Source organism: Dromiciops gliroides, chromosome 3 (assembly GCF_019393635.1).
Source record: "Dromiciops gliroides isolate mDroGli1 chromosome 3, mDroGli1.pri, whole genome shotgun sequence".
In the NCBI taxonomy this organism is placed as follows: Eukaryota; Metazoa; Chordata; class Mammalia; order Microbiotheria; family Microbiotheriidae; genus Dromiciops; species Dromiciops gliroides.
The window spans coordinates 236903371-236930135 of record NC_057863.1 but is presented as its reverse complement, the minus strand read 5'-3'; the positions used below and the strand labels follow the sequence as shown (position 1 = coordinate 236930135).

At 34.6% G+C, this 26765-nt stretch overlaps 1 pseudogene; it reads left to right on the top strand.

Moving 5' to 3' along the window:
- The first annotated feature begins 11237 nt into the window (after nucleotides 1-11237).
- Nucleotides 11238-11704, top strand: LOC122747402 (annotated as a pseudogene).
- Nucleotides 11705-26765: the final 15061 nt, after the last annotated feature.

Sequence of the window (26765 nt, the reverse complement as noted above, 5' to 3'; positions counted from 1 at the left end):
CTCCATACTTTATACTCAAGACCTCTATTTTGCTTTGTTCCATCCCACTTTGTCAATTTTCAGATCCATGCTTCATGATGTTAATTTCTTTTTTCAAAATTATTCTCTAAAAATAGTATAATTAATGTCAGTACACTGACAATTTCTCCCGGGCAGGGATCTTGTACTTCATTTTTGCTGTTTCTAAAGACATGCTGATAAATGTTTGGCTCCCTTAAAACAAACAAATAAAAAACAAACCAAGTTTAATCTGTATTATTAACATTTTATTCATTACTTTCTTAAGTTTAGACAACCAACAAATTATAATCATGCCTTGATATGTAGCAGTTGTTGATTTCTGAGGTATAATTGATAAATCTGAAAATTTGACAATTGGCTCAGCAAGTTCCAACATAGCATTAGGCCTACATTTAAATTTGTGTCAATTGATTAACAAAGAAAAGGGTCTCCTTTCTTCTCCTTCCTGGATTTTTTTCCTCCATTTTATTTCTTTTTCTTTTTCAGAGCAATGAGGGTTAAAAGACTTGCTTAGGATCACACAGCTAGTAAGTGTTAAGTGTCTGAGGTCAGATTTGAACTCAGGTCCTCCTGAATTCAGCGTTAGTGCTTTATCTACTGCCCCACCTAGCTGCCCCTAGATTTTTTCCTGATTTGGAGGTTTCTGATTTCTTTCTCCCTTTGACCATTATTTATACATAAAATTACCTGTCAGATTTCAGAGCAATAATTTTTCAGCATAACCAAAAGCAATGCCATTATATACTTTACCATAATTCCCCAAACAATTTTTAAAAAATGATTTCACTACTAATAGAGGTATTTAAACACATATTAACTGGGATTAAGTCAGATAGATTTTAAAAACAAAAATTTATCCTCTTCCTTTTTTTTTTTCCTGGGAAGGAAATGAGGGTTAAGTGACTTAAGTGACTTGTCCAGATTGACAAATGTCTGTGGCTGGATTTGAACTCAGGTCCCCCTGAATCCAGGGCTGGTACTTTATCCACTGTGCCACCTAACTGCCCCCATCCTCTTCTTTCTGTACCAGAGAAAATCTAGCAGGCTTTTCTTTCTTCTTCCTATGTTATTTTCCCTTGCATCCTTATTAGTTTGTAGAATCTACTCTAGAGAAACTTTCATTTAATCATCCACATTAGCTAGACTAATTAGAGTTTTAAGTAGCTAATGCTCCAAGGCCTCAGAGTAGAATTACCTTGAATTGTGATTTGTAGTAGAATCTTAGTATTCTAAACCCATTGCCTAATTTTTGGCAAACTCTGGAGATTTGATAGCTATAATGTCTTTTATCTGACTTCCACTTTCTTTCAATAAAGAAACTGAAGTAGCATTTTCTTTGAGATATATAAACCCATCAGAATGTATAACATCTGAATGACAGTGCACTAGGACTAATAAAAATCAGTGACTGTGTGATCAAAGTCCTGTCAGACATATTTATCTGCAGAGCACACTATTGCATGCAATATCACAGCTGTGACTTTCATAAGTTTGGAGTATATTGGTTTGGTTTATTCCAAAGCTTATTTCTCTATGTTATTAAATGTTCTTTTGATTAGAAATTAGTATGCAATGTTATTGTCAAATAACATTAATGAAAACAAATAGCTATCCTTTTTTTCAAAAGAAGACATAAAGGCAATGAATTTCATAGTATTTTTCTTTGTAGGTGGTTTTTCATATGAGTAATTTGAAAATATTTTATATTAATTTATCAACAAACAAGTGGCAGCACTATGAGACATAAAGTGGGTAATTTTCATTACATAAAATTAAAAAATTGTGCACAAACAAAACCAATGTTGCATGCTTATAAGGAATGTAGCAAACTAGGAAGTCAATTTTAGAACGTTTCTCTGATCAAGATCTCATTTCTTAAATATATAGAAAATCAAGACAAATTTACGTGTCTGACTCATTTCCCATTTGATAAATGGTCAGAGGATATGAAGAGAGAGTTGTCAGAAGAAATCAAAGCTATTTACCTACCTATCTTCTACCTATCTTCTATCTATCTATCTATCTATCTATCTATCTATCTATCTATCTATCTATCTATCTATCTATCTATCTATCTATCTATCTATCTCATTTATAGCTATATAAAAGTGCTTCAGATCACTATTGATTAGAGAAATGCAAATTAAAATGCCTCTATGGTACAACTTAACACCTATCAGATCAGCTAATATTACAGAAAAGGAAAGTGACAAATGTTGGAGGGGATGTGTAAAAATTGGGGCACTAATGCACTGTTGTTGGAGTTGTGAACTAATACAACCATTCTGGAGAGCAATTTGAAACTATGCCCAAAGGGCTACAAAATTATTCATACTCTTTGACCCAGCAATACTACAAGTAGATCTATATAAAAGAGGTTAAAGCAAAAGGGAAAGAATTTGTGTACAAAAATATGTATAAGAACTCATTTATTTTTGGCAAAGGATTAGAAATTGGGAAGATGACCATCAATTGAGAATGTATTATTGCTGTATGTGACCATGATCTATACTATTGTTTTATAAGAAATGATGAGCATAATGGTTTCAGAAAAAAAATAAACAATTTAGGAAGACATATGAACTGAAGCAAAGTAAAGCGAGCAGAAACAGAACATTGTACACTATCAAAAATATTGAACAATGGTCAACTGTGTATGACTTAGCTATTCTCAGAAATACAATGATCCAAGACAATTCCAAAGGATTTAGGATTATCCTCCTCTAGGGAATGAACTAACAGAGTCTGTATCCAGACCAAATAATACCTTTTTAAACTTTCTTTTTCTTTTTTGCTTTGTTTTCTTTTGTGATATGGATAATATGGAAATATGTTTTACATGACTGAACATATAACAAATTGTTTGTCATATCAAACGATGGGGGAAGCAGGAGACAGGGAGAGAATTTTGGAACTCAAATCTTTAAAAAAAGTGTTAAAAAGTTTTTACATTTAATTGAGAAAAATGAGAACACAAAGAAAAATACTTCATATTAATAAGTATATTAAAAGAAAGATTTAGAGAATTGGAATAATTGTTTTTACCTAAGAAAAAAAGGCTGGATATCTTAACTTAAAAAAAATAATATAAAGAGTACTTTCATTAATATCCTTCTGTAATGTTTCACTGTCAAGTAGAGATGGCAGATTAAAAGTAATCCTACTAAATATAATCCTGGGCAGATTCTACCAAGTTGCAATGTCGTTAAGTACTGGACCAGTGATGTTTATACTTCTATTATTTGAAAATGAGGTTACCTACATTTTGAGGTAGTTGTTATGAAATTGGCCACAACAGTTTTCAAAGTCATTTACTAAATTGTAACATGATTAAAATATTCAGTGGTGGAAGCAGTATACACACCAACAAAAATCACAAAACTTAAAAAAAGAAGATAATAAAATTAATATAGAGACAAGCTATTTTTCATACTCACAGAAGTTATAACAAAAAGAAAACCAAAACAAAACTAGGCATGTGAGAAAAAAAGAAATCTACCAATGTTGTTTTAAAAAAGGTAATACATTCTCTTGGTATTATGGGGTTTATAAAACTGATTTCAGAAAAGTTGTTCCAGTGAACACACCGAGTTGTTCATACTATTCCTAGTGTCTCTACTGTAATGTAGTTTGCTATGATATTTGTGTTTTGACAAATAGTAGTATTAGTAATAGTAGTGATGGTTATGGTGATGATGATGATGTTGGGATGCTTATACCCTCTTTAGAAGAAGGTGGTTGAAACACTTTCATATCATTGACTCAATTAATTTATTTATTCATTCAATAAGAATAAGAATAAAAATAGCACGTATATGTCACCTACTATGTGCTAAGCATAGTTAGGTAGTACAACGAATAAAGTGACAGACTGGGAGTCATAATTAAATTCAAATCTGATTTCAGACACCTAATAGCAGTGTGATCCTGGGTGAGTCAAATGTATTTTTCTCAGTTGACATATATGTAAAATGAACTGGAAAAGTAAATGGCAAATCATTCCAGTGTCTTTGTCAAGATAACCCCAAATGAGGTCACAGGGAGTTGGACATAATTGCAACTAACTGACAACAACATATGCCAGATATTGAGCTGAGTGCTTTAAAAATATTATCTCATTCGATTTTCATAGCAACCTTGCATGGTAGGTGCTATCATTACCCCCAGTATAGAGTTGAAGAAACTGAGGCAAATGGAAGTTGTTACTTGCATAAAATCACATAATATCTGAGGCTGGATTTGAACTCAGGTCTTTCTGACTCCAGGTCTAGTACTCCATCCACTCAGCCACCTACCTGTCTAGCTCTGAATAGTTTTATAGGGAAAAATTTACTAAGTGCAAATAACTGAATAGAAATAATTCTTTATCTTTGCATTAAAGTAGTCCAAAGAGCAAGTGAGGTATGAAGGAGAAAGAAAGGAGCATTATGTTAAAAAATCCATGGGATATAGTTATGAATAACAATAATTTTTGTTTTCAATGAGAATTCAATCATAGAGATTACAGAATTTTATGTGCCTTTTTTCAGTATGAAACAATGGGATCTTTGATTTTTAATCTTAATATCTTCATATATGGGAGAGAACAACTTGCTGCATTCTATTTCCTTTTATATACATGTAGGATAGTTTTTGCCATGACAATGCGTATGCTAACAGGGGCTTCCAGTACTTGCCTTTGCCCTCAGGGTTCTCAGTGATATCTTGAAGCTTATCAGAAGGCAATTTTTCATGGCTAATGCTACTTGCTATGGGGCATGGTAAAAATTAGAAAGGGAAATGGAAATGTGTCTATTGTCAGTCTCAAAGAGATGCATTAGGAGATGCTGATCACACAAAATCAAACTTTTCTTTACCATGTAATGGAGCTAAGATGAAAGGAATTCAGTAAAACTAACTCCATTAGAAAGAAATACCAGACACATGCCATTGAGATGGACAAGTCTGGACAAATTGCCTCTTTCTGCCTTAGTGACCTGTGGCATCATATGGATAAGACTGAAGTGGACTAATAAAAGAACTAAGAATACATTGATTAGCCTTGAAAAATATGTTAACTTGGTCAGTCCCATTCTGAATAGTTGGTGATATTTCCCTTAAGTGTAACCCCTGGGTATAAGTTGGAATTTGCATAAGGAACTTCTAATGGCCATAGAGAATTGTGTCTCAATATGTGAGGGGAAGAGTTAGAAAGTGACATTTGGAGAAGATAATAATTCTTTAGTCTTGTATTGAGAGAAGACTGCATTTTAGTCTTTCTTTGGGACTGTAGCCAAGAAGAAGAAAGAGAAACTTTTATAACATGTTCCTCAACATTTCCCTAATTTTCAGCTTGCCTCTTTATTGACTTTGGGGAATTTGTTTTTTGAGTTAAGATATGGCCTCTCTTTTTCATTGAGCAAGATCTCAACTCCATTCTATCTAAAGAATTCCTTAACTCCTATGATATATGTTAATCTATAAAATTTCTCCAAATTTTGTCAGATAACTGATACAAGCAAAAAGAATGGCAGTTCCTGTTCTCAAGGGCTGAAAAGAAGGATTATTACCCAAAATTTAGTTGGTATAATTTCTATTCTGTCATTTAAAGTAAAAATCTATTTGATGAAATAAATATAACTTACTCAGTATTTTGTTTAAAAGCATTTAGGGTTTGAGCGAAGAATACCAATAGAGAGAAGTTAAGGAATGATGACATGATAGTAGATGTAGTTGAAAAGTCATGTTTAATCCTCCATGGCTGAATTGCAATGTAATATTACGATAATGATCTCAAGGACTGAAACAACTGTAAGATATCCTGCTGCCCTTACCACATGTAGGAGCACCTCTTTGATAACTTGATGTGTAATACATGTTTTGTTTCATCTTTAGGCTTTCTCTGACACAGAAGAATGAAATAGTGAGATAATGTATGTTGGGTGTTTTGCAGTTAGCTGAAGAGTATGTGAGAGCAAAATGTTTGGGGAAGGAATTAATTAAAGCATCAGGAACTTTGTCATATTCCTTCATCAAATAACATTTCATTGAAGAAGTTCTCTTTGAGGGAATTAGTAAAGACACTTCCTGTAAAATATTAGTTTCCTGCTGTGCAAGTAATTGTACAAGTTATTAGAGCTCCAGACAAAGTTTGAGTAAATAGTATCAAAGATGGCAAGAAAAGAGGGATGCTACTCTGTGTTGAGTTCTCTACATTGGTGTCCGTAGGCTATCATCAGTGATTATGTGATTATTCTAGAACTCCTATGGGCCTGTAACAGGCTAGGTGAATCCTATAACAGCTTGGTACTGGGTTCATTTCTTACTTATCAACAAAAAAAAAGGTTTTGTGCCAAATCATAGAGCATCTCATACAGTTGTGTCAAATTAATAAAGTATTAGGCTCTTATATTTGATAAATACAAATGAACAAAAATGAACATATATAAATAAATGAGTGATCTGATGAATTAAGAATCAATAATAATTTTTGTATATATTTACCTCTAAACATCATGGAAATGAAATAAACTAAATTACAGTTATACCACAACAAAATTATAAATACATAGATTTTACAATCTCCACATTTATACATAATTTAAAAAAATTCTCCCTGATTAGTCTAATGTAATATTTATATATAAAAGGAAAACAACATAAAGTATTCTAAAAAGAAAATAAATGGACAAAAATGGAAAATTTACTTATTTTTGTGGGGCAATGAGCATTAAGTGACATGTCCAGGGCCACACAGGTAATAAGTGTCAAGTAACTGAGGCCAAATTTGAACTCAGGTTTTCCTGTATCCAGGGCTGGTGTTTTATCCACTGTACCACATAGCCACCCCCACTTTTTTCATTAAAGTCATAATATGGCTCATTCAGCTACATTCCTATTTCAATGCCTGGGACATTTGTAAGCTTGGGAGTTTAGGTTCTACTAAATTCCGGAGTCACAATTACTTTTGAAGAACTAGCAATACAAAATGTAAAGTATTTATTCTTTTCTAATGGACAGAATAAATAGACACAAAACATTCTTTAGGCCTCCTGCATAAGAAACATTGAATGTATCAACAAAATGATCATTTTTAAGTTAATCAAATGTTTCATTTGTAAATAGTTGAGCTCTTACCTTTTGTAGCTTTGGTTTAAGACACCCATACTCAAGTTTGCACTTTGATAACTTTACATTTCATTTTGGATTTTATGGTTGCCAAGTGATTTAATCAGTACTTAGAGGCTCCCAGGACTTACTAAAACACACACATAGAACTTTCAGCATTTCATCAGATAAAAAAAAAACTGATATTATTTCATTGCCATTTCCCTGCTTCTAACTAAAATAACATTTTCATGTAGCTTTAGTTGAATAATGCAAAACCTGATGTAAAATATACAGATTAACAATGCTTACCTGGAAAGCAGAGATGCCAGCAGCGAAGGGTTTACTTTATAGATGATGGCATATTAAATTTATAGAATGATAAAATGGAAATAGAAAAAAATCATGAATATATTTTTATGTTTGTAAGCAATTGAGATTAGATAAAAAATGTCCTAAATTTATACAAAAATTTATCTTGTGTGTTAACTATGTCAAAATCAGTTAGTAGTTCCCTCAAAACTTACAAAATCAACACTGATTATTTCTAAGTCAATTAACAAAACAAAACAACACAAAATTTAAAAGTCCTTCCAGAATTTGTATTTCTCTACTCACCACAGCTATTCACTCTTCTTGAGATGTATATTCAGAAAGGTCTCATTACTTATTATGTACTCTTTACTTAAGTTAATACCTCATTATTTATCTGTCCCTATGAGAGAATGAAGTGATCTGTACAACTGAACTTTCCACATAACTGAAACTTATACATTCAATTGCCAACATGTGTGTGTATACACATATGTATATATGTATATGTATGTGTATATGTGTATGTATATATATGTATATGTATGTATATATATGTGTATGTATATATATGTATATATGTATATGTATGTGTATATGTATATATATGTATATGTATGTATATATATGTGTATGTATATATATGTATATGTATGTATATATATGTATATGTATGTATATATATGTGTATGTATATATATGTATATATGTGTATGTATGTATATATATATATATATATATTGCAGGGCAATGAGGGTTAAAGGACTTGCCCAGGGTCACATAGCTAGTAAGTGTCAAGTGTCTGAGGCCGGATTTGAACTCAGGTCCTCCTGAATCCAGGGCTGGTGATTTATCCACTGCACCACCTAGTTGCCCTCTTTTATTTTTAAAATTTTTTCCCAACATGTATATTTTAATCATTTTAGATGAAAGTTCTTTCTCAAATACATGACTTTTCCCCCTCTCCCACTCCAAATATAGTGCTTACTGACCAACACTGGACATTTTACCCCCTATTGGTTCTGATAGTATGGTGTAATAGAAAGAACACTGAGACTGAAATCAGAAGGCATGTCTTCTAATCATGCTTCTAATACTTCCTCAATGTATGACTGTGTAGGTAACTTAAAGTTGCCAGAACTTCAATTTTAACATCTGAAAAATGGAAGTTATTATATTAGCCATATTTACCTCATAGGTATTTGAGAGAAAAATGCTTTAAAATATTATGTAAACATGTTTCTTTAAAAAAATCATAAACCATATTATTATACTGAGTTCTAATATAGAGACCTTATCAAGGGCTATCTAAGTCAGAAAGATTTTTGCTTCCTACCTTAAGTAACCTAAGGTTATTATGGCTTTTATCTGGCTGTCTTTTTTATGTAATTTTTGGGTTAGATGCTGGCACAACAAAAGTATCACTTCTCAGCCTTCTAGACCTTCCAGGTCAGAATATCCAGAAAATCTAGAAACAAAAGGACTCCTTGAGAGAGTTGATATCCACTGTTCTTGCAGACATATAGTTTATTCAGAAAAATAAAATTTTGTTTTGATATATTGAAGTAAACAAAGTAAACCTTAAAATGAAAGTCATGGAAAATAAAGACAATCTTCACATAAACATAACTGTCCTCTTACCAGAGTCCTATATAGAGTCCTGGTCACTTACAATCACAATTGGACATGTTTTCTGATAGGTATCATCTTTCATAAATCGTGAGTGGCATGGTTTCTCCAATAACATTGTTTCTAATTATATATAGATCCATAAAGGTGATCTCAGCAAAACTTTTCTTCAGGTCTCTGCCTGTAGCTTGTGGCAGGTGGCATTCAGCAACACAGCCTATCAGGACTGCAACAACTCTCAGCAAGAGGTGTTCAGTTATTCCTTGCCCTGGTTTCCAGGTACTTGGGGACCAAAAACTTTTTGATAGAGAAAATTATTCTCAAATATACTTTATGAACACCACAGAAGGGAACACTCCTTAGAGTTACTATTGTGGTAATAAGCAGTTTTATTCCTGTGCTAAAACAGTAAAAGATGAAGGAACCCCAACCAAGAGAACATCTCCCCTCTTGTGCTATTTTTGATGTCTTCTGGCCTCACAGAAGTATTGGATAGACTTTACCAATACATTTTCCTTCTCATGTTCAAGGAAGAATAAAACATGGAACTAGATACAGACATGGTAACCATGTATCCTCATATCAGTTTTCCCTCAGAATCTGGATATTCTATCTATTGACTAAATATGTATTTCCTATTAATCTTGAAGTTTGACAAAGCATTCTATTTTCTCAATGTTGACTTTGGACTCCTAGCACATTTCTCTGAGATAACTCGGTGTAATTATTAAAAATAACCTAAGGGTGTATATGTGTTTGTGCATTTGTGCATGTGTGTGTGTGTGTATGTGTATGTGTGTATGCTAGGAGGGAGGGATGAGTGTGGAGAAGGGACTTATCACCTAGTGATATCACCTTCTCTCCAATATGGAATTTTTCTGTCTCCTTTCAAGATGTCACCAGTCACTTTTTGGTGCTGTCAGTTTGTCTGCCTTTAGAAGCAGTTGTACCCATTTTCTAATTCCCTGCCTCTAATTTCTTGGGTTCTGGGAAAACAAAGAAGCTTACTGGACACTCGCAAATATGTATGTAAGTATATATGTATCTCTATATAGATGTCTATAAATCTTTCAAATCTATATCAATACATATATATCTATACATATGTCCATATAGATATAGAAATATCCATATTGATATAGCTCTATAGATCTATCTATGTATCTATAATTTATGTATCTATGTGTCTATCTATCTTTAACTAGTAAGCCTATGAATAACTTTGAGGTGGCATTGCTTCGTTTTAATTTATGAACTTTACTCATAGCCCATTTTTTTCAGAATCCCTCCTCCTGTGGTATTGTGATTAGTCAAGATTTATGGTCAAATTGGCTACTGCATGAGTGAACTACTATATTACTTAGTATATGAATTTTCTATGGCTCTAACTTTTTCTTTCATTATTTCCTATCTAAATATGTCTTTGCTTATTAACATCTCCATCAATCTACCAGGAAAGAGAAAATAAATGTAATAACCATGGCTTATTGTCCTTATTGGCACCCTAACTTCCGTTTTTTGTTTACTTATTAGGTGATAGATATGCCCCTTGCCTTATTTACTCCATCCACCTAGAAAGTTCTTATGTAATTTCAAATCTACCATGTTGATAACAAATGACTGAGACTTCAGATTAGTCTCAGTATCTTCATCTATAAAATGAGGATAATAGTAGCCCCAATCCTCCAAGATTGTTTTGTGGATAAAATGAGGTAATAATTATAAAGTACTCTGCAAACCTTAAGGTACTATAAATGCCAACTATTAAAGAATAAAACAGATAACTTAAGAAAGTCAATAATATAAAGAATAAGGGGGGCAGCTAGGTGGCACAGTGGATAGAGCATCGGCCCTGGACTCAGGAGTACCTGAGTTCAAATCCGGCCTCAGATACTTAACACTTACTAGCTGTGAAACCCTGGGCAAGTCACTTAACCCTAATTGCCTCACTAAAAAAAAAAAAAAAAAGAATAAGGAAAATTGAACATCAACAGCACTCCAGAAAAGCATGGACCAATAAAGCTATTATATCTTAGTCCCTTGCCACAAAGTTTCAGGGATGGAAAGTGTTGATTTCAATAACTCCCATACTTTTCTACCATTTCCTTAAGAGTGGTGGTATGGGGAGCCATTGCACACAGTAGAAGCAGCAGCAGAGTTGGCAGCAGAGACTGAACTGCACAGTCAACATGTGTGACTTCATGGAGGATCAGACTGCTGAGTTCAAGGAGGCCTTCCAGTTGTTTGACTGTATGGGGGATGGAAAGATCTTATACAGCCAGTGTGGGGACATGATGCAGGCCTTGGGACAGAATCCCACCGATGCTGAGGTGCTCAAGGTCTTAGGGAATCCCAAGAGTGATGAGATGAATGTGAAGGTGCTGGACTTTGAACATTTTCTGCCAATGCTGCAGACTATAGCAAAGAAAAAGGACCAGGGCACATATGAAGACTATGTAGAGGAGCTGGAATCGCAGTCATGGGGGCTGAAATATGACATGTCCTCATCACTCTGGGTGAGAAGATGACTGAGGAAGGAGTGGAAGTGTTGGTGGCAGGGCATGAGGGCAGCAATGGTTGTATCAACTATGAAGAGAGTCTGCATGGTGCTGAATGGCTGAGAACAAAAGTCCCCTTTCCACAAAGAATTCCCTAATTTTCTCAGTGTGAAAATGATCCTCTCGCCCCTGAAGCATCTAACTATATTGTCAGGGTTACCAATATCCTTCCTTCCAACTCCCACCACATGTCCTCTTTGGCCTACCTGCTCTCTGCTTTCACCAAATTAAACTTGCTAACTGCTACTAAAAAAAATAAATAAATAAAAAAGGTAAAAAGTGGTAGTGTGGATATTGAGGGTACTGAGATGGTGCAGTAGACAGAGTGTCAGACACTTACTAGCTGTGTGACCCTGGGCAAGCCACTTAGACCTGTTTGCCTCAGCTTCCTCTGTAAAATGTACTAGAGAAAGAAATGGCAAACCATTCCAGAATTTTTGCAAATAAAACCTCAAATGGAGTCACGAAGGGTTGGGTATGACTAAAATACCTGAACAACAACAGTGTGGATTTTGTAAGTTTGGGCACCCCACTAGTTCATAGCTTAATGTCTCACTCTGTTCTCCTGCTTCTACAAACATACTGAAGGAGTAGCAGGAAGAAAGAATTTGGAAGACTGGAACCTGAGTCTGAGCCTGAGCCTGGACAGGGTCTGGCCAACAGTATCTTTACTACTTTGTATACATTTGTTACTTTTCCCCTCAGTTTCCCTTTAACCACCTTGGGGCTTTCCAGTATTTTGTTTTACTCCTGTTAAAGCAGATATTAAAAACAGAACACAATGGATGTTGGAGGGGATGTGTGAAAACTGGGACACTAATGCACTGTTGGTGGAGTTGTGATCTGATACAACCATTCTGGAAAACAAATTGGAACTATGCCCAAAGGTGTATAAAACTGTGAATATCCTTTGATCCAGCAATACAACTGCTAGGTTTGTAACCCAAAGACATCCAAAAAAGGGGAAAAGGACCTATTTGTACAAACATATAACAAGTCTTTTTGTGGTGGCTAAGAATTTGAAATCAAAGGTGGGTCCATCAATTGAGGAATGGCAAAAACAAGCAGTGGTGTATAATTGTAATGGAATATTATTTTGTTATAAGAAATGACAAGCAAGATGATTTCAGAGAAAAAAAAACAAACTGGAAAAACTTTCATGAATAGATGTATAATGAAGTGAAAAGAACCAGAAAATTGTATACAGTAACAACAATAATTTATCTATTCTCAGCAATATAATGATCTAAGACAGTCATAAAGGATTAATAATGAAACCTACTCCAGGAACTGTGGGAATTAAATTAGATGAGAGGAACACAGAGGGCATACTCTATGTCCCTTTCAGTTAAGCCCGTGACCTATCTCACAATATAAATACTTACATAGTAAAATTTTTATGTAGTGTGATTTTATTATACTATTTTATGTAAGATTTCTGTAAAGTGCAAATAATAAAAAATGGATCCACATGGATGTCTACTGTTTGAAGAATTCATTAGTCTTGGAATTTTAAATGTAATACCAACAATGTGATGTGATGTCTTCTGTTTGCCCAGAATAGTAATTACCCCACAATCCTGGATACAAGTTCTTTGAAATTTTTTTCTAATAATTATTCTCTGAGGAATGACTTATACACTTTTGGTATTGATACATTTAAAACAATGAACCAAGTTGTGAGATTTAAAATTGGATATTAGATCACAAATCTCCCCTCTTTAACCTTTCCCTTAATTTATCTCCCAGACTAGTAAATGGAAGAAGCTTCTGGTTTTCTAGTTAGAGCTTTTATTGTGTGGTAGTTACCAGGTGACGTTGATTAGAGGGATAGGAAAGTAGAAATACAAAGCAAATAGTCTTAAGTCTAAGCTTAGTCTATATTCCATATAAAACTCACCAAAAGCCCAAGGCCACCTTTGGGGAGAGAGAGAGAGACTGAGTCAGGTGCGTGCTGCTAACAGCGAGCCGGGCTGCGTCCAACTCCAGTCCGCGTCTGTCTGAGCAGCACCAGTCATCGGACCAGGAGAGCATGCAAGAGATCCCACTTCCATTCTCTCCTTGCCTTCTAAGCTTGCACCCCGGAAGTGGAATGCTTAGCAGGCGGACTGGTGTGCATAGTTCATGCCGTTGGTCTCCTCCCCGAAAGAGTGGTCCTTAAAAAACTGGCATTTCTCCATTATCGCTAACCGACTGTTAAAAATTTTTACCACAAAGTTTAGAAGTTTAAAGACTACCTAGTTTATAACCATAAAAAATGTTTCTTTTTTTATATACAACAATAAGTGGTCTGTTTTAAGAATGAATCTACTACTTTGCTTTCATTCACTCTTTATAAATGCTAATTTCATTACTTCTTTCAGCAATCAATGATTGTGTTTCAACTGTATTTAAGATATTATAGGGCAGCTAGGTGGTACAGTGGATAGATCACTAGCTCTGCAGTAAGGATGACCTGAGTTCAAATCTCTGTCTCATAGATTTGACTCTTATTAACTGTGTGACCCTGGACAAGTCACCTAACCCCAATTGCTTTAAACATCTGGGGCCATCTCCAGTCTTCCTCATGTATATCTTTCCACTGGCCCAAGATGGCTCTGGAGAAGAGAGTGGGACTGGTGACTTTGCACAGGCCTCTGTCATTTAAATCCAATTCACTTCAAGTTATGACATCACCTCCCAATGTCATGGTCCTCCTATAAAATGAAGGACAAACAACAACAATAAGATATTGTAACATAGTCATCAATGACGTGCTAAACATTGTGGGGGAGATAAGACACATAGGAGATAAAATTTTTCATTTTATTTGTATTTATTTTATATTGATCAATTTGAACACATGCTGTTTTCCCAGAACTTTGAAAAGTTCCCTTTATTCTGTTCCTTATATGTTTGGCACATCATTTAACTTCTGTTGAATATGGACTTCTCATAGGCAGGTGCAATTTTGTTTTTATCTTTTTATTTCCATCACCCAAAGGAACACATAGAGTTTGGGCTGGTTGTCCTAGGTACACACATATGTTAGCACCTAGCACAGTTTCTTGCACATAGTAGGCATATAATAAAAATTTACTGAATGAATAAACAAAGTTCAAAAGTAAATTTACCAGGAGTAGCCTGATATGAAAAGAGAACTTACTTTAATTTAAAGTCAGAAAACAGGGATATCATCTGATCTCTGCTGTTTATCAGCTGTGAAATATTCAACATATGTCTTAACTATTTAGAACTTGAATTTTCTTACATCTAAGTTGAGAAAAAGAATATTTATATTGTCTCTTAGAGCTGTATGAGAAAAGTGTATAGAACTATACAAAGAAGATCTATTATTACAATAGAAGGTAGAAAGTGAAATAAATAATGAAAGATAGGCAAAAAAGGTAGCATTAATTCAAGGAAGTGAAATTACTTTTGGCTGGAGTGGGAGGAGGGAGGAAGGTAAGAAAAGACTTGATAAAGGCTGTTGCATTTGAGCATTATCTTGAAGAAGAGAAAACTTTTATTTACATGTAGAAAGACTAGTTTGAAATAACTACTGAAGCTGAGAATAAGATCGAATGGAACTGAGAGTAAGGGGTAAGGTGTATGTAGGTGGGGGAGGGGACACAGTTATATATCATCTAGGTAAACAATCCTGAGACCTAGAAGGATAAGGATTTAGCCTACCCAGTATTTGAAAAAGAAAAGGTTAGTCATAATCCTCCTGCAGGAAATCAGCCTATGTACTGGGAGAAGAGGCATTAAGAGCTAGAAAGTATTGGATATGATGCTTGGAGAGGCTATAATCACATAATAGAGAAGGCCAGAGACAAATCACAAAGCAAAGTGCCTGGAGGTTTTCCGTAAGAAAGCAGGGATAAAGAGGCATTACCACATAATACATACCAGTGCCAGAGTTGACTTATAAGAACCCAAAGTGGGCAGGCCAAATAGGTAATCTATTGATTAACACCCCTCTTATGGCATATATGTGTATACGTGTATATATGTAAGGGAGAGAGAGAAAGAATATGAAGAAATAAAAGTATGATAAAGAAAATGGATAAAAGTGAGAGACTAGAAGAAAAAAATATATGGGGTAATATGACTGAAGGAAATAGAAGAGGTAGATAGAAAGATGCAGTGAACAGAAGGACAAAAGACCAGATGAATTTCTCTCTCTCTTTTTTTTTTTTTTGTGGGGCAATGAAGGTTAAGTGACTTGCCCAGGTTTACACAGCAAGTGAGTGTCAAATGTCTGAGGCCGGATTTCAACTCAGGTTCTCCTGAATCCAGGAATGGTGCTTTATCCACTGCAGCACCTAGCTGCCCCAGATGAATTGCTCTTAACCAGACACCCAATATCTATGGACAAGTCTAGGCCCATTCAATAGAATATAACCACTTTAAGATCAGGGGTTATTTAAATCTCATCTTTTCTCCCTAAAGTCTAGCACAACAGCTGGCACTTAGTATGTGGTCAAAAAATTCTTAAAAAAGAAAAAAATGAATGAGTTTATACTAGTCAAATTATACATACAATAGGCATGCATGCATGCATACATATATACAGTTATCTATAGCTCTATATGTATATCTCTATATATAATTGGAAAAATGTGAATGTGCATAATTTAGATAGATGCAATATCTATAGGAACTAGAGTCATAATTGGAGTTTTTTAGCATCTGGAACAAGATGACAAGTAGGGGTGCAACCTGAAGGGATGTTTTCAGGGCAGCTATGCACAAGGAATAAGAAAGAGTTATAATGGGGAGGAAGTCTGTTGAGATTTACCTCCAAAATCATTTGATAGTATTGTGTAAGAAGAGAGAGCTTTTAAAAATATGTACAAAGATGCTACTTGCATATTTGGAGAGAAAATGATTCATATGCATGATGTGAATATATATCTATATATGTTTGTATATGTATATATGTATGTATGTGTGTATATACATACATATATATGTATGTGTATGTATATATACATACATATATGTATTGTGTGTGCATATATATATATATATATATATATATATATATATATATATATATATAATTTATGGGGAGAGTATGAGTGAAGAGTCAAAGATTACAACAAAGTTATGAGTTGGGATGGTTTGGAGGAAAGTGTCCTCAGCAATAATAAGAAAATTGGGAAGGAGAGAGCAGTTTTGGAGAAATATAATGGATTATGTTTTTTACAGGTTGATTTTGAGATCCCTTTGAGGCATTCCATTCAAAATGTATAAGACGAAGTTGGTGATTATGAACTGTAGCTCAGAAGAGAAATTAGTACTGAGTAATTAGTAGTGGGGAAATAGAGATGATAGTATTACCAAATGAGAAAGAATAGAGGTTAGGACCAGAGATATGACTGAAAGATTTTTATCCTTTCCCTGGAAAGGGAATGGGAATAAATTTTTAAACATTGGGGTGAATCCAGGGCAAAAATGATTTTTCTGAAATTGAGTATCTCAAACATGACTCAAATATCTATATTCATAGAGACCCTAAGCTTCCACCATACCCTGATTTGACCACCAATTAGAATTAGGAAATTTGTCTCAATTCCCTGTATGTTTGAGAAATGAGGTCTTATCAGAGAAACTTAGTTCATTCTTCTCCATAGTTACCATTACTAACTGTATTTCCCTCCATCCTATTCCCTCTCCCTTCCAATTTATTCTGTGCTCTCTTTTAACCCTGTTCATTCTCAAAAGTGTTTTACTTCTAACATCCTCAATATGTCCTACTTTCTATCAGCCCTCCACACCAACTTCTCTTATCCCCCTTCTTCTCCTACATTCCTTCAGGGTAAGAGAGATTTCTATACCTAATTGAGTGTGTATATTATTCCCTAGCTCCCCTAATTTACCTATGGTATCACTCTTTATGCCTAAATCATGTACCCATTTTGACCATATTTTGTTATATGGTATAAGATGTTGGTATATGCCTAGTTTCTACCATACTATCTTCCAGTTGGCCATGAAGTTTTTGTCAAATACTGAGTTCTTATCCCAGAAGCTGGAATCTTTGGGTTTATCAAACAGTAGATTATAGTAGTCATTTAGTACTGTTTCCTGTGCCTAACCTATTTCATTGATCAAACACTATTTCTTAGCCAGTACCAAATAGTTTTGATGACTGCCACTTTTTAGTATAGTTTCAGATTTGGTACAGTAGCCCACCTTCCTGTTCATTTTCTTTATTAGTACCCTTAATAATCTTGACCTTTTGTTGCTCCAGATGAATTTTGTTATTATTTTTTCTAGCTATATGAAATAATTTTTAGGTAGTCTGATTGGTATGTGAGAGGAAAAATCACCCCTGCTCAATAATCCTCTAGAACTCAGCAGTAGTTTTAAAGCCTCTTTTATTTTTTTCTTGTGAGAAAGGGCACTGAGAGAAGTAATTTAGTATGTAACAGGCGAATGAAAAGCATAGGGGATCTCAGGCTCTTTTTATCCCTAGTCCCTAACTGAAATGGACTTTCCTCTTTTTCATCATTGGCTGATTGCTTAAGGGTTACAATCTATGCTGGAAAGCTAGCTAAAGGGAACACAGTATTCTTAGAGTTAATTTCCACAATTATTCTTTAAGTTCTTGGCTAAAAGGGAGGTGACATGGGGACATTCCTCCAATCTTCCCTTATATGGTCATAGTCTGGGAGTGGGCCTAATTGAGATCAACTCAGAGCTATTTAAACCATGTGATCTGTCTGCTGAAGGGGAGGGGATGGAGATTTAAGTCCTCAAACAGGTCCTGATGTGGCAATTGTGTCCTACTGAGAAGAAACCATTGCTCCTTTCCTCATAGTATGGCACTAAATAAGTAAATTAATTTAGGTAGAATTGTCATTTTTATTATTATATAAGGTTGGCCTATCCATGAGCTATTGATATTTTTCCAATATTTATATCTGATTTTATTTGTGTGAAAAGTGTTTTGTAATTGTGTTAATAGAATTATTGGCTTTGTCATGGCAGGTAGACTCCCAAGTATTTTATATTGTTGAAGTTACTTTAAATATAATTTCTCTTATTATCTCTTGCTCCTGAACTTTGTTGGTCATGTATAGAAATGCAGATGATTTATGTGGATTTATTTTATATCCTGGAACTTTGCTAAAGTTGTTGTTTCAAGTAGTTTTTTAGTTGATTCTCTAAGTAGACCATCATATCATCTGGAAAGAGTGATAGTTTTGTTTCTTCCTTGTCTATTCTAATTCCTTTAATTCCTTTTTCTTCTCTTATTGCTAATGCTAACATTTCTAGTATAACATTTAAAAAATAGAGTAGATAATGGCCATTCCTGTTTCACCCCTGATCTTATTGGGAAGTTCTCTAACTTTATATAAACATTATATAAAATGTTTGCTGGTGGTTTTAGTTAGGTACTGCGTATCATTTTAAGGAAAGCTCCACCTATTCCTTTGCTCTCTAGTGTTCTTAATAGGAATAAGAGCTGTATTTTGTCAAACGCTTTTTCTGCATCTATTGATATAATCATAAGTTTTGGGGCAGTTTTGTTATTGATCTGACTGATTATGTTGGTAGTTTTCCTAATCTTGAACTCATCCTGCATGCCTGGTATAAATCCTATCTGGTCATAGTGTATGAGTCTTGTGATGTATTACTGTAATCTCCTTGCTAATATTTTCTTTAATATTTTTGCATTGATATTCTTTATGTAAATTGGTCTATAAATTTCTCTGTTTTCACTCTGCCTTCTTTAGGTATAAACACCACATTTGTGTCATAAAAGGAATTTGTTAGAACTCCTTCTTCAGCTATTTTCCCAAATAATTTGTACAGTATTGGAATTAATTGTTCTTTAAATGTTTGGTAGAATTCATTTGCAAACCCATCTGGCCCTCGAGATTTTTTTTTGGCAGTTCATTGATGATATATTTAATTTCTTTTTGTAAAATGGACTTATTTAAGGATTTTATTTCCTCTTCTGTTAACCAGAGCAGTTTATATTTTTGTAGATATTCATCCATTTTGTTTTTATTGTCAAATTTATTGGCATGCAGTTGAGTAAAATAGTTCCTAATTATTGGTTTAATTTCTTCTTCATTGGTGATAAATTCACCCCTTTCATTTTTTGATACTGTTAATTTGGTTTTCTTTATTCTTTTATTTAATCAAATTAACCAAAAAATATCTATTTTATTGTTTTATTTTCATAAAATTAGTTCTTTGTTTTATTTATTAATTCTACAGTTTTCTTACTTTCAATTTTATTATTTTCTCCTTTGATTTTCAGAATTTCTAATTTGGTATTTAATTGGGGATTTTTAATTTGTTCTTTTTATAGCTTTTTTGGTTGCATGCCCAATTCATTGATCTCCCCTCTTTCTCTATTGTATTCATGTAAACATGTAGAGATATAAAATTCCCCCTAAGACCTGCTTTGGCTGCATCCTATAAGTTTTGGTATATTGTCTCATTGTTGTCATTCTCTTGTGTGAAGTTGTTAATTATTTCTATGATTTGTTCTCTGACCCACTCATTCTTTAGGTTGAGATTATTTAGTTACCAATTAATTTTTTCTCTGTTTCCATTGCCCTTTATTACAAACATTTTTATTACATCATGATCAGAAAATTATGCATTTTCTATTTCTATCTTCTTGCATTTGACTGTGAGGTTTTTATGACCTAATACCTGGTCAATTTTTGTGTATTTGTCATGAACCACTGAGAAAAAAGTATATTCCATTCTATCCCCATTCAATTTTCTCCAAAGGTCTATCATATCTAACTTTTCTAAAATTCTATTTACCTCTTTAACTTCTTTCTTATTTATTTTGTGGTTAAATTTATCTAGTTCTGAGAGGGATAGCTAAGATAGCTATTAGTATAATTTTGCTGTATATTTTCTCTTGTAACTCACTTAAAACTTCTCCTCTGAGAATTTGGATGCTATACCACTTGGTGCACATATATTTAGTATTGAGATTACTTCATTGTCCTTGATACCTTTTAGCAAGATGTAGTTTCCTTCCTTTTCTCTTTTAATTAGGTCATTTTTTGCTTTTGTTTTGTCTGAGATAAGGAATGCTAACCCTGTTTTTTTTTTTTTAATTTAGATGAAGAATAATATATTCTGCTCCAGACTTTTACCTTTACTCTGTGTATAGCTCTTGGCTTCAAAGAGGTTTCTTGTAAACAACATATTGTAGGATTCTGTTTTTTAATCCACTCTGCAATTTGTTCTGTTTTATGGCAGAGTTCATCCCATTTACATTCAGAGTTATGATTACTAACTGTGTATTTCTCTCCATCCTGTTTCCCACTTTGTATTTTTTCTTCTTTCACCCAATTCCTCCTCACCAGTGTTTTGCTTCTGACCAATACCTCCATCAATCTGCCCTCCCTTTTATCAGTCCACCTCCCTTTTCTTTCCCTTTTCTTTCCCCTTTCCTCCCCTGCTTCAGCTCTCCCTTTTATCAGAGCTTCTCCTTTTTCCTTTACCTTTTTTCCTATTCACCTTTTTATATTTCTCTTGAGTCTTGTATTTGAAGATCAAATTTTTTGTTCTGCTCTCTTTTTTTCTTCAGGAAACCTTCAAAGTCCCCTATTTCATTGAATGTACATCTTTTTCCTGAAAGAGAATGATTAGTTTTGTTGGGTAGTTGATTCTTGATTGCCATCCAAGGTCTTTTGCCTTCTGATGTATCTTATTCTAAGTCTTTTGATCCTTTAATGTTGAAGCTGCCAGGTCCTGTGCAATCCTGACTTTGATTCCATGATATTTAAATTATTTCTTTCTGGGTGCTTGCAGTATTTTCTCCTTCACCTGATAATTCTGTAATTTGGCTACCATATTCCTTGGAGTTTTCCTGTTGGGGTCTCTTTTAGGAGGTGACCAGTGGATTATTTCTCAATGATCAGTTTATCCTCTGATTCTACAATATCAGGGCAGTTCTCCTTGATAATTTCCTGGAATATGGTGTCTAGACTCTTTTCTTGATCATGGTTTTCAGGTAGTCCAATAATTCTAAGATTGTCTCTACTGAATCTACTTTCCAGGTCAGTTGTCTTTCCATCGAGGTATTTCACCTTTTCTTCTACTTTTTCAATCTGCCTGATGGATTCATGGTGTCTCATGGAGTCATTAGCTTCCATTTACCCAATTTTAATTTTTAAGGCATTATTTTCCTCAGTAAACTTTTGTACCTCTTTTTCCACTTGGCCATGTTTTCCCCTCATTTGGCCAATTGTATTTTTTAAATTATTATTTTCTTCAGTCAATTTTGGTGCTTCCTCTTCCAAATTCTTGACTCTTTTTTCATAATTTTCTTATTTAATTCTCATTTCTTTTCCCATTTTTTTCTTCTACTTCTCTTATTTGATTTTTATTTATTTATTTTTTTAGTGAGGCAATTGGGGTTAAGTGACTTGCCCAGGGTCACACAGCTAGTAAGTGTTAAGTGTCTGAGGCCGGATTTGAACTCAGGTACTCCTGACTCCAGGGCCGGTTCTCTATCCACTGCGTCACCTAGCTGCCCCTCTTATTTGATTTTAAAAATACTTTATAAGCTCTTCCAAGGTTTTTTTCATCTTGAGACCAATTCATCTTCCCTCTTGAGGTTTCACATGTCGGCATTTTGACAGTATTGTCCTTATCTGAGTTTGTGTTTTAGTCTTCCCTGTTGCCATAGTAGCTCTCAATGGTAAGAGTTCTTTTCTGTTTCTTACTCATATTGTGGCTTTTTTTTTTTTTTTACTTTGAAGTTGAGGTATCCTCCTGGGCCACAGGGACCACTGTTATAAGCTTCTTGTACTGTGGGATAGGAGCATGGTCACTAGCTTTCTGTTCTGAGGCCTTTGTAATTTGTGGATTCCTTACTACCTTAGGCTTGCTCCCCGCCCTTGAATGGCTTGGCCTAGTCATCCCTGTCCAGTGGGTGGTTCTCTAATTGACAGCCTGCCCTGTCAGCCAGGGCTGGAGGGTTTTATAAATGCCCTGTTGTATCATGAATGGACTCAACCATGACCAAGGTGCCTCAGCTACTGCTCTGTGCTATGGCAAAGTGCCTTCTGCTGAGTTGCCCAGACCCCTCTATATTGTGCTGAGCTGTGCTCCCATTTTGCCCAAGTGAGATAGAACTTTCTTGGAGTCTTTTAAATTATATCAAGTTGGAAGATTGTATCTCAAGGTCTTTTTATAGGTTCTGTAGTTCAGAATTCATTTAGAAGTTTGATTTAATGTTGTTTTTGAGGGAAACTTGGTAGAGCTCAGGCAGATTTCTGGCTTTTCTCTGCCATCTTGTCTCTACCCTCCTTAAATGGAAGTTCAGGGACGTGTCATCCAGTCAGAGGTATCCAATCAATGAATCAACAAGCATTTTATTAATGACTATGGCAAAGAAATGTATTTTCTTTAATGAATATCAACTCTACTTTCCTTTGGGAATGCTGGAGATTGGTAAAATATACATGATAGAAGGAGAGGAGGAGAAAATAACATTACAAAATAAATAAGGATTAAGAATGATGGGGGCAGCTAGGTGTCACAGTGGATAAAGAGCTGGCCCTGGATTCAGGAGAATCTGAGTTCAAATCCAGCCTCAGACACTTGACACTTACTAGCTGTGTGACCCTGTACAAGTCACTTAACCATCATTGCTCCACAAAAACAAACAAACAAAAAGTCCATAAAAAAAGAATGATATAAAGAGGTTCCCAGGAAAGGTCACAAGCAGCTCTAGGAAAACACATACAAAATTAGGGCAGTTTTTGCCCTCAAGAAGCTTACACACAATGTATATGGCAGTTTTGGTCAACAGTGGAACAATACACTCTGAAGAATTAAAAATGAGAGTCACTCAGATGGAGAAGAGCATGACCCATATATTAAGTATCTGAAACCACATCCCCACCAATTTAGATTACTACCAATTGAATCTCACCAAGTTACAGAAAAAGTTGCTACTCTGGTAGATAAGGAGAATGCTGCAAATATGGAGAGTGTTATAAGCCAGGCCTAACTTAAGTCAGTCTGGATGTTTCAGCCTTGGAAACGGAACATAATTAGGCAATTATGGGTCATCAAATGGTTAACAAAAGGAAGCTGTAGCATAGAAAAATATTCAGTAAGGATACAGGATTGATTCAGTTGGATGAAACTTTCCTTACCCTGCATGAAGCTGCTAGGTCCTGTGGGTAGACTGGTGGGGTTGGAGTGATAAAGACCTGAATTGAGATCCAGCCTCAAACATTTCCTAGCCATATGATCCTGGGAATATCATTTAACCTTTGTCTGCCTCAGTTTCCTCATCTGTAAAATGAGGATAATAAATAGCACCTACCTCCCATGGTTTTTGTGAGGATCAAATGAGAAAAAAAATTCTTAGCATGGTGCTTGGAATGTGGTAGGCAATTAATGCTTGTTTCCTTTTCTTCCTCCTCCATTTGGGCTGGTGGAACACTGGTATCAAGGGAGAAGCCCTTGGCTTTTCCTTCTATAGCATTTGTAATTAGGCCACCAGGAAGCTACACCAATGGTTCAAACCTAAGTTCCCTGGGGCAATTAAATCTTCAGGAGAGTTTTGATCCCTTTTAAGGAAAACTTAGCCTATCCTGGTCTACAATGGGCTAGGGACTTAGGAAAAGCTAGCCCAGACTACATGGCAGGGTACTAGGTATTGTTCTTATCACAGAGTAAACTTATAATTCAGCAATATGAAATCTCTAAAGCCATCTTTCTGGGTTAGAATAGCATTTTTCCATTCATTTTTGGAAGAGTTTGAGTTCCACATTTTTTGCCCTTTCCTCCCTTCTCTCCCCACTCCCAAAGCTAGCAAGCAATTTGATATGGGTTATACATTATAATCATGTTAAATATATTTTCACGTTAGTCATTTTGTGAGAAAAGAATCAGAACAAAAGGAAAAAACAACACAAGAAAGAAGAAACAAAAAAACCCAACAAAAGTGAAAATAGTATGCTTTAATCTGCATTCAGATTCCATAGTTCTTTTTTTCTGGATGTGGAGAGCATTTTCCATCATGAGTCTTTTGGCATTGTCTTGGATCATTGTACTGCTGAAAAGAGCTAAATCCATCACAGTTGATCATCATACAATATTGTTGATACTGTGTACAATATTCTCTTGGCTCTACTCATTTCTCTCAGCATCAATTAATGTAAGTCTTTCCAGGTTTTTTTTTCTTCTGAAATCTGGATGCTCCTTATTTCTTACAACACAATAGTATTCCTTTGCAATCATATAACAAAACTTGTTTAGCCATTCCCCAATTGATGGGCATCCCCTCAATTTCTAATTCTTTGCCACCACAAAAAGGGCAGCTACAAACATTTTTGTACATGTGAATGCTCCCCCCCCCTTTTAATGATCTCTTTTGGGTAGTAATGGTATTACTGAATGAAAGGGTATGTACAGATTTTTAGCCTTTGGGGCATGTTTCCAAATTGCTCTCCAGAATGGTTGGATCAATTCACAACTCCATCAACAATGCATTGGTATTTCAATTTTCCCACATCTTCTCCAACATTTATCATTTTCCTTTCTTTTTTTTTATCAGATTAGTCAATTAGATAGGTATGAGGTACTACATCAGAGTAGTTTTAATTTGTATTTCTGTAATTGCTGGTGCTTGAGACCCTCTTTTCATATGCCTGTAGATAGCTTCAAATTCTTCATCTGAAAACTGTCTGTTCATAGGCTTTGACTATTTCTCTATTGGGGAATGACATACCTTATAAATTTGATTTGGTTCTCTATACATTTTAGAAATGATGCCTTTATCAGAAATACGGGCTGTAAAAATTGTTTCCCAGCTTTCTGTTTACCTACTACTCTTGGTTACATTGGTTTTGTTTGTGCAAAACAATTTTAATTTAATGTAATAAAAATGATCCATTGTGTCTTTAATAATGATCTCTGTCTCAAACTTGGTCATAAATTCTTCCCTTCTCCATAAATCTGAAAATTAAACTATTCCTTCCTTTTCTAATTTGCCTATAACATCACCTTTTATGTTTAGATCATGTCCCCATTTTGACTTTACTTTGGTATATGGTGTAAGATGTTTGTCTATGCCTAATTTCTGCTATATTATTTTCATTTTGCCAGAGTTTTTGTCAAATAGTGAGTTCTTGTCCAAGAGGCTAGATTCTTTGGTTTATCAAAGAGGAGATTGCTATATTCATTTGCTACTATTTGCCTAACCTATTCCACTGATCTACCACTCTAGTTCTTAGTCAGTACCAAATAATTTGGATGATTTCTGTAAAGTCATCTTTCTTAACAAGATGGAAAGTTGAATTCTGGATGATAGTATAGTGACATGTATTGGGATCTAGTTGAAAAACTGAAAGAATAGTCATTAATAGTTCATTAGCAGCTTATACAGAGCTTTCTAATGAAGTGTACCAAAGATCTGATTCCGTAATATTTTACTCAAAAACATGAATAGTGCTTGACTAAATGGTAGGAGCTTAATATTTGTCGAACTGAACTGAACTGAAAGGCTGTATTTTAACATGAACACTTATCAAGTGTTATCAAGTTTGCAGATAATTAATGAGAGTAAAAGTTCAAAAATATAAAGATGAGTTAAAATGAAGGCTTGGATTTCATAAGATTAAAGTTAGAAGTAGTAACTGTAGCATTATAACCTTGACTTTAAAAAAATCAACTCTTCAAATGCAGAGAAGTAGGGTATGTGTGTTGCTAGAAAACAGTTTTTTTGGGGGGAACTATTTGGCCATTTTATTGGACTTTAAGCTTAGAATGAGCCAATAGTAGGGGCAGCTAGCTGGCACAGTGGACAAAGCATTGGCCCTGAATTCAGAAGGATCTGAGTTCAAATCAGGCCTCAGACACTTGACACTTACTAGCTGTGTAACCCTGGGCAAGTCACGTAACTTTCATTGCCCTGAAAAAAAAAGAGCCAACAGTGTGACAGAAAAGACAGAAACCAACATTTTAAACTGCATGAATAGAAGATTTCACTTCTTGGTGGATAATGAATGCCCCAAAGTGACTCAGAAACAGGATTTCATCATTATTATCAAAAGTATGACCATTGTGTGGATTCTCTCATAATCTCTGAGAGTAACAAATATCTTAATTACCTCTTCACTGTCCCAGGGAATGACCAATACAGTATGAGCTATTTAAAGACTAGGA